We start from the raw sequence: 9670 nt of genomic DNA on the forward strand, positions 1-9670 counted from the left end.
AGTGATTCACAGACCGCAGACCACAGACCACACAGCAGGGCTGGCAACAAGCCTGCCGGGAGAGGTGGGCTGGGAAAGAGGGAAGAAATGGTGACACAATGGAAAGGCAGGGAAAATTTGTGGCAGAGGAAATGACAGGATAAGAGAAAGGTGTCTCCTGTGTTGTCCTGCGTGTCCTCTGGGTTGAGGACACACTGCTTTCCTCTCCAAGGAGAGGTCTCGCCATTGCACTCTTGTGATGGGTTGGGAACCAGTGTCAAGGCCAGGGGAGGTCTGCCCTAGCAGACCCCAGGACCTACACTGCCCTGGCCTTGCGGTCCCCAGTCCAGGGTACCTAACCAAGGCAGGGATTCCACTGCCTGACCATCTCAACAAAGAGCAGGACGAGGTACACAGGACCCCTGGGGTCCATCTGCAATGGCTTCCTGGTTATTGTCACAGCCCAATCCCCACTGAGCAGATTTCCTACTAGCAACAGCTGCAGGCAATGGGATGGAGAGGACCAGACAGGAGTTCCAGGGAGTCGAGACCAAACCAGAGCTAAACATTCTCACAAACATGTGGATTCTGGCCCCAGATTCTTGGTTGTGTCTACAAGGTACAACCAAAGTGGGCATGGAGAGCTGCCTGGTGGCACTCATGGCTCCTCCTCCTTCCTGGGTCCTGGTGACCCAGAAGGCTAATCAGATGTAGCAGGTCACAGTACAAGGCTTGTGATTAGGCAGTAAAGCCTGTGATTTGTCTCCATGTATGGTTTCCCTAGCACATACATCATAATCCCCCTGCAGAGCTTGTAACAGTGCAGTTTCCCAGACCCCAAACCTGACCTACAGAACAAGAATTGCTAGTCCGGGATTCTGCATCTTTAATAAGCTCCTCCCCACCCCACCCCGACCAGCCCATCACCATAGTGATTCTGTTGCACTCACAACTTTAGGAATCAAAGATGATTGGCCCAGTGAGTGAAGCCTGGCTCTGTTCTTGGCTGGCTCTGTGACTGATGATGGTTCCTGCTCTTCACCTCCATTCTTTCACCTGTAACGTGGGCGTAAGTACTGTAGCAATTTCATACAGTTCCCGGGGACACATGCTGTGCGTGGCTCTGAATGGTCAGCATGCCCGAATGGCAATGGCCGTGCTGTTCTTGGTAGAAGAGTGAGTGCCAGGAGATGAATAGGACCCACTCAGACTTGGAGTCACACAGGGTAGATGGAGCACCAGGGGGCAACAGACTCTGTGCAGAGCACCACACAGATGAGACCGCACCCGAGGGAATGCTCAGGGCAGACAGCGTCACATCCGTAATCTGAGTGACCACGGCACAGAGGGAATGTGTGGAAGGGAGAGGCTGGAGACAGAGAGGCTCAAGGTTAATATAGCGGGAGGCAGGAGCCAGGCAGAGAGAGGCCTGGAGGCCTAAGGAATGGGGGCTTGATTCTGTGAGTGGGAGAGAGCTAGAGTGCTGTGGAGGGCTCCATGCAGGGCCGTGACTGCAGAGGTGTGTGGCAGATGTTCAATCTCTTCCGCCTTTAGACATGACAGCCAATGTCCTTGCTTTGGGTGAGCTTTCCAAGGTCCCAGCCTGGGTCCTCCCTGGCCCCTGTTCACAGGTAGAGGGCTCTGCAGTAAGAAAGGACCTACCAGCCAGGCATGGTGGTGTACATCTGCAATCCCAGCACTCAGGAGGCTGAGACAGGAGGGTTGCTGCAAGTTGGAGGCCAGCCTGGACTACATAGTGAGTTCAAGGTCAGCCTGAATTACCATCATGCTACTTGAACACTTTACACACCATGCACTGTGTACCTGGAACTCTGAATTTCCCACTCCAAAGACCCTGAGCCCATCTCTAGGGTCTGTGCAGCTCTCTCACTCTCTCCCTCCCTCTCTCCTTCCCTCCTCCGACCTCTGCCCTTTTTCTCCAGGGAGGCAATTGTAGGCTTTACCCTCAAATGGAAAACAGAGGGTAGAGCTGAGGGGCACCTGGGTGTGTAGGGGATGGGTGACACTTGGGCTTGTATACAGAGTACAGGGGCCACACCTGTGTGAGGCTGGAGGTAGGGACACCACAGGCCTGGGCTTCCTTCAGCTCCTTCTTCTCAGGCTCTAGCCACCATGAGCATCAGGGCTGTTGAATGAGGGGAATGAACTGGCAGAATCTCTGGACTCACAGCCTGAAGATCCCTTACCAGACTGTCACCAAAATCCTGGCAAAAGAAAACGGTAGCATCCAGCTAAGTAGCAGCGACACTGAGGAAGAAGAGAGGATTGGTTTAGGGTAGGTGGCCTCAGACTTCTCCCTATTTTATCTGTGACTGCTTATGGGAACAGACCCACTATTCCACAGGAAGGAGAATGTAATTTGAAGCTAGAAGAGCTCAAATGCAGAATCAATGGTCTTTATCCAGTATATAAAGGTAAAAGAAAAAAATAAATGACTCACAAAAGTAAATATAGCTCACCTGACAATGCCAGCTCACCTGCTGGATCCTAGTGACCACATTGACCTCTGGTGCATGGAAAAGGCAATGAGGAAGGGAGAAGTTCTAGGATGGAAGCTTTCAGCTGATGGGAGACTAAGGCTGAGTGGAAAACTGAGGCCTACTCCTTACTCCAGATCGAAGCTTTCCAGAAAGGGCCAACTGGTCTGTACCAGGATCGTAATCCGGGGTGTGCTTGAGGCAAGAAAGGCAGTCTATACTTCTGCTCAACTCCTCCAGACCCTTAAAGCCCAGTGGAAATGCCTTCATATTTAGCCATGAGGGACTCTTGCTCAATGGCTATAACATTTCTGCATAGACAATTTCCATTAGCTTGATACCATCAAGGAAGTACTTGGAACTTTTGACATGTTGGAAGTTTCCTGCAAGAAAAACAACCCTAGCAGTTGGATTGATCCCCATCTTAAAAGCCAATAACAGAAAATATTAGCTCTATCAGACACCTTTCAAATGTGGCACTGTTAATCCTCACAAAAAACCTAGAAGCTTAGCCAATAATATTCCTATGTTGTCAAGGAAGAATGTTAGTTGTTGACTTCCCAAGGTCACACAGCTAGGAAAGGCTGGAAATGAGACTATGTATCCAGGAAGACTGCCCTCAGAGAAGAGAAAAGGACCTGCAGAATGTTGGGTCTTCATCACTTCCACACTTGGAAGCTATGCTTTTGTGACTCCCACACAAAAAAAGGAGAAAATGTCTATTATCAGACAGATAGCAAGGACTGAGATCAGGATGAAAGTCTCTTTAATCATTTTTTCCAAACTTTAAATATCTTTTTTATTCCTGATAGAATATGATCAGTAAGAAAATGACTACATACAGCTGGAGGCATCATGTCAAAATAAGTGCCTTGATACTTGGCATCCATTCTTTTAGGCTAGCATTTCCTAAAATATGTTTTGAAGACTTTGAAGTTGCTGAGACCTGTTCCCAGATTCCTTAGTGAAAGCCATTGTCATCAAAGGACAAGGACATCTTCTGCTTTTTCTGTGTTCTATTTGCATTGGTGACATGAAAAATGGTGCTTTATACCACTCAAGGAAGTAGTATTTAATTGTATCCTCAATTTTTTTCTTTTTTGTTTTGTTTTGTTTTTTGGTACTGGGGATGGAACTCGGGACCTTGTGCTTACAAGGCAGCTGCAGTGCCATTGGGCTAAATCCCTGGCCCAACAACTGTGTTCTTTACCAACACACTCTTGCAGTTAAGTGAATTTTTGGAAAGCTGTCATTTCCTATTCTCTGTGTTGAGATGGAAGTATTCATAAAAGGCTTTGTCTGTATGTTCATGTATGATGGTTGTATGTATGCCCAATCTAAGCATTTGTATGATTTTGGTTGCTAGCTAAACTAGCCACATGGTTTACCATTTTTACCTGAAAGTATGACTTTCATGCAACTTTGGTTACTTGTCAGGAATTTAATAGACAATTTCTTTAAAAAATAGCAAATTAGGCCAGTTATTTCAAGATAAGCAACTGGTGATATTTGTTGCCAGTGAAAACCTTTGAGCCTTCAAGCAAAAATTAGAATTTTGCAAAACTTGAATCCTATGTACTTGACAGCTTCTCTGAGCTTAAGACATCTGATGAGATCAGTGCTGAGATTGACACGTGTGACCTTTAGATATTGTACAATTAAATGTGTCAACATTTGAAGGATCTGAGCAACTCTGTGAGCCAATACTTTCCAAATGATTATGCTGGATATTATAAAATCATGTCTGATAAAGTATCTGATTAAAACACATCAGAGACCAATTTATTTTAATGTGATAGAAGATAGAAGTCCACCAACATAATTTCCGATTTCATATTGCAACTAACCATGAAAAAAAAACCTACCACTTGAGTTTTGATGTAATATCAAAAGAGAATATGCACAATTAACTGAAGAGACTATTAAAATTCTCTCCCTCCTTTTCTGCTAGATGTTTTTCCCATATCCTTCAACCAAAAAACACATCACAATGGACTGATATGAGAATCTGGTTGTCTTCATGAAAACCATTGAAAAGACTGATGAACATGTAAATAATACAAATTCATTTTACTAATTTTTTAGAAAATAAAGTTATTTTCATACATATATTGACATGAGCTTATATTGTTATTATAATGAGCTAGTAAGTATTTTAAACCATATTTTAAAAGGGTCTTCCACTTCCAGTCACATAAAGAATTCTGAGATCAAAGTTTGAGAACATCTATTCAAACTATTTTGTACATAAGCATATTTTTTCACTTAAAAATATTTCAAGCACATCCATTTATCTTGTTTAATATCTAATAATATAAATGATACTTACTTCTTAATAAATGCTAATAGTATGCCAGGAACATGCTAAGCAGTATATGGAGTTAATTCATTTCCACACACTCTCGACATCAAATCTGTGTGAAGTAGGTACTATTTAGGCTAATTAGGTGATAGAGCCAGCTTTTTGTTTGTTTGGTTGGTTGGTTTTTGCTTTTTTTGGTTTTTTTGAGACTGGGTCTTGTTGTATAGTTCAGGCTGGCCTTGAACTCCCTATGTAGCTCAGGCCGGGCTCAAATTCACAGTGATTCTGCTGCCTCAGCCTCCCAAGTGCTAGAATTATAGGTGCGTGCCCACACATCCAGCCCTATACAGCCAGTTTTGAAATCAAAGCTTGTGACTCTGGACCCTGTAGGCTTCATAGTAACTCAAAATGCAGAGGTAGCAAGATCTGTGTGAATAAATGTATGTCAAATAGCTACTAATGACCACTGTGATGCGTGGGGCTTTGGCTAAGAATAATTACAACACAAGTTTATGTAGCTGACTGGCACACCCACAGATCATCACTCACACAGTGAACTGTGATCTTGGTATACCCGATAGGTTTTACACCGGCCTTCTGGCACCTGAAAAAAACCCAGAGGCCTGAGAGTACAAGCTGTTTGCCTGCACATTCTTGCGAGTGTGCAGAGTGGATTCAGGGGATTTCTCTGCTGAACTGTGAGGTGTGCTGTCCCTAACCCTGTACCCCAACCCAGTTTCTGTCCTTCTACACAGGCTCCCAGGACCCTAATGCATGCATCCCAGTGTGTAAAGATCTGCTGGCAGGCCTAACAGTGCCGCCCACCCCCACTCCCCTAGACATGCACTCCTTGGGACAGGAAGCTCCGCTCCTCACACCATCTTCCTCACACCCCTCTGCCCAGAGTGCACCTGTGGTGCAGTGGCTCCCTGCTCTCTTGCGATGCGTTCACATCTTCTCTGCACCTTGGCTCCCCATACACACACAAACACAGACACACACACACACACACACTCTTGTGCTCTTGTATCAGGCCTGCCCTCCGGTGGCTGGAGTCCATTTTGCCTACCCCCATGGACAGAGGCACCTGATATTGGTTCGGGGGTCATCCCTGATCCAATGACAGATGGTGAGAGTGGCAATGTAAATGCACCATCACATTCCCCTCATCAAGCCCCTCAGATTGCACCCCTCATCCCCTGCAGGACTGAGTCCCAGCTCCCTTTGGTGGGACTTAGCTGGATGCACATCCTTGCCTGTTCTGCTGCCTCTCCATCTCCGTCCCCACCACCCTGGCAGTGGCTCTGTGGAACACTCCTGCTATGGTTTGATCTAAAACATCCCCCCAAGGTCTCATGTGTTCGAAAGGCATTGGATCATGGGGGTGCTAGGCTCATTGGTGGATTTACATCGATGAGTCCAGGAGCTGAGTGTGCTGTAGGAAGTGGGGCCTGATCAGAAGGTTCAGGTCTCTGGAGATGTGAGTGGGAAAGCTGTATTCTTGTCCCTGGTTCCTCCCTTTTCTCTCTGCTTCCTGGCCACCAGGTATTAAGCAGTTTTACCATAAACAGACCCAACTGACCACTGACAGAATCCACTGAAACTGTGAGCCAAAATGAATCCCTCTTCCTTTATGTTGTTGGAGTGGGTGTTTTTGTCCTTATGACCAGAAAGTGAGTAATATATTTCCTAATATGCCATTCAATCTCTTGAGCCTGGGTTTGCTTCTGGCAGTATTTACACCACAGAAATGGGCAGAAGCAACACAGCGAGGCTAATCCTGTACTGTACTCCTCACCCACTCAGGGAGCCCGTTCAATACCACAATACTGGGCATAATTTAAAAAGCAAAACATGCACAACAGATAAAGTATACAATGTAGTGGTTAAAACTGAATTCTAAAGTCAGAGGGAACTGGGTTTAATTGTATCATCCCCAATTGAATCAATGACTGTGGGCAAGATAATTACTTTCTCTGTGCCTATATGTCCTCATATATAAAATAGGCATAACACTATTCCCCTCCTGACATAATAAATATGAGAAAGGCTTAGCTAGTGCCTGGTATGTAGAAGCAGCCTGATGCATGCCAGCTTTCATTAACTTAGAAGTCCTGAGAAGCATAACAAGGCCAGTCACTTGGTCTTGTAGGCCACTGTCCTGGTGTTCTCATGTCAGTAGATGCCATATCAGTGCTTTGATGTCAGCCAACCCCCACCAGGCCGCTATAACCATAAGCTGTGGTTCCAGTGAGTGCTGAGGCAGATGAATTACTGGTATCAGCCCAGTGCTTACCCCCAAGACACTCAAGGCACCAGACATTGGTTCATTCTATAATGCCTTTAAAAGGCTGGAACAGTTGCTGGCATGAGCTCTCTCTAGCTCTCTTCAAGAAAGGGGGATTGATTTGCGGCATATTTGTTTGCAGGTAGCTGTGTGTAGGCAGCCAGAAATCAATACTGCCCCTCAGACCAAGACCCATATCCTTAGAGCATGGAGTAGCACGAGTCACCCCGTTAGCCTTGGCACCAATGACACGTGCAGTCCTAGGGTGGTGAAGCCAGATTGGCCTGTGCCCTGCCATGTCTCCTTGGGCCTGCTTTGCCAGTTCACCTCCTACCACTGCCACTGTGGGCTCTGGTCTCCTTTGGCTCTTGTACAAGATGCATGTCTCTGACAGCAGCCTGAAACAGTGATGGACAGGAGTTGTGACTAAATCCACAGCTTCCTTATGCCTCAGGTAATGCGACTCTGAGACAGGGTCCCCAGCACCTCCCAGAGGTTACCACAGAGACAGAGCCCAGCCGCCCACAGAGCAAGCCACGCCCCCTGCTGTGATGACCTTCCCATCCCCGGTTCCCACTCCCCTGCCTGTGCTTGCGACTGCACCTTTTCAGTGATCTATTCTGTCGTGCTATAACAAGATAACTGAGGCCAACACTTTATAAAGGGGTTTATTTGGTTCACTGTGCTGGTGGTGGCTGAGGGGTCCGAACAGTGTGTTGCTGGCCTCCTGGCAAGAGCCCCCTTGACCGCATCACAACATGGTGGAGAAGTATAAAAGAACCTGGCTGGGTGTAGAAGAGGCAGAGCAGGTGGAGCAGCTGCGCTGTAAAACAACCTGCTCTCCCCAAAACTAACTCCCTACGGAAGACCGGCTTTGATCCCTCCCACGGTGGCTATCCCTGTAACCTAATCACCTCCCACATGGTTCCTTCTCTCAAAGGCCCCACAGTCTCAACATCACCGCCCTGGGAGCCAGGCTTCTGCCACAGGCAGCTTTGGGGACACAAACCATATTCACACCAGAGAGCCTCCCAAACACGGCCATGTTTCGGGATTTGCATCAAAGATGATGGTAGAAATTATTCAACACCTACTGCCTGCCTTCCCCTGGGGGTTGGAGTCAGACAGGGGAGGGGACAGGGTCGGTGCAGGGAATGAGTACAAAGCAAGCCTGGGTCCGGGGTGAAGAATTATCTTCAGCTCTCCCTCCACCTTTCCTGGGCTCTGAATGCAACATACATACCATACCTCCAAACATTTACTTCAAGTGTTTTGCCAAGACCAAGTTACAGGCTTACTGGAGAAGCCCTGGAGGAAACAGCATTTACCGTGGAGTTCCCAGACTGGCTTTTCCCCTTAATAATCCTAAAAGACAGCATTTATTGAGCTCTTACTCTTTGTCAGATACTGAGACACCAGGGTCCGTCTCCTTCAGCCACCACCGCAATGCTATGTGGTAGGGACTATTATGTTTCATTTTAGAGTTAAAGCAACGGAGTCTCCCAGAGGTTACATCACTGTAGAAAGGTACCAGCACAGGAGAGCACTGCTCCAGGAATCCGTCCCAGAGCTCACACTCCAGAGCCCTGGCCACCACCATGGTGGCCCAAAGCATGACAAATGTCACGCATCCAACCCCAGGATCTGGGGAATGATGTGTCTTTTTTCTGATTTGCTCTGTTCTCAGCAGGTTTCTCTCAGTCATAGTGGAGAATTACAAGGCTCCTCCTTCTTCCTCCCTGCTTCTGGACTCTGACTGCCTGCCAGATGCACCAGGTGACAGGGAGAAAGAGCCACTGTGACAAATGGCACCAGGCAAGCCCCCAGCGCCAGCTATCCAGGACTTGAGAACAAGCCACTGCGCCTTAGTTTCTGTGGAAAAAAACGAAAGATGGTAAGTGTCAGTCTGAGAGCTGGCTGTGAAATTCACACTGTGGCCAAATGATTCAGTCAAGGCAGAAACTGCTGCCGTTCACAGGGTGTGGGCCAACACCTTCCATAGGAAACACTGCCCAGGGTCCACGGAAACTAACTGACAGATGGTTTCCCCCTGCCCTTCAGGTGAAGCTTCACCCGCCATGCTCCTCTGGTCTCTGCCGCTGCCCTGCACGCTGTTGTCCATCTTCCCGCAGGGGGCAGTGGCCAGAAATCCACGCATTTGCTGCACTACCAGAGGCACAACCTGGTCCCCAATCCATGACTCACTGAAAAGCGAGGGCGCAGACTTCCAGAGGAGGCCAGGAGGAAGCTCTTGGCAGCGGCCGAGCGTCTGGGAGACAAGGGTCACTGTGGCTTGCTTTCAACAAGCCATCTTCTATTACTTGGCGCTTGGTTCTGTGCTCTTGGTCCTTCCCCCCAGAGCCCAGCCCAGTCAGCCTGCCTGGAGGCTGTCACCCCAGAGGACTATGAAGTAACACCAACAATCAACCAGCCACGGCTGGTTGCACCTGCAAGACACAGTCCCAGTTGCTAGGGCTCTGCTGGTCCTGGATCCCATTCTTTCTGCCTGACAACGATCATGGTCTCCAAGGGAGCAGTGCTGGTCCTGGTCCTACAGACTCTGTGGTTGGGGTGGAACAGGGGAGAGGGGGAAAAGTCCCTTGT

At 47.8% G+C, this 9670-nt stretch overlaps 1 long non-coding RNA gene across 1 annotated transcript; it reads left to right on the plus strand.

Moving 5' to 3' along the window:
• Positions 1-836: 836 nt before the first annotated feature.
• LOC104866147 lies at positions 837-9176 on the plus strand. Its single transcript, XR_781356.1, has 3 exons — positions 837-1048; positions 8757-8960; positions 9128-9176. It is a non-coding gene; the product is annotated as an uncharacterized LOC104866147 (long non-coding RNA).
• The last annotated feature ends 494 nt before the right edge of the window (positions 9177-9670 follow it).

Source organism: Fukomys damarensis, unplaced genomic scaffold, assembly GCF_012274545.1.
Source record: "Fukomys damarensis isolate Sample0158 unplaced genomic scaffold, DMR_v1.0_HiC HiC_scaffold_28, whole genome shotgun sequence".
NCBI lineage: Eukaryota > Metazoa > Chordata > Mammalia > Rodentia > Bathyergidae > Fukomys > Fukomys damarensis.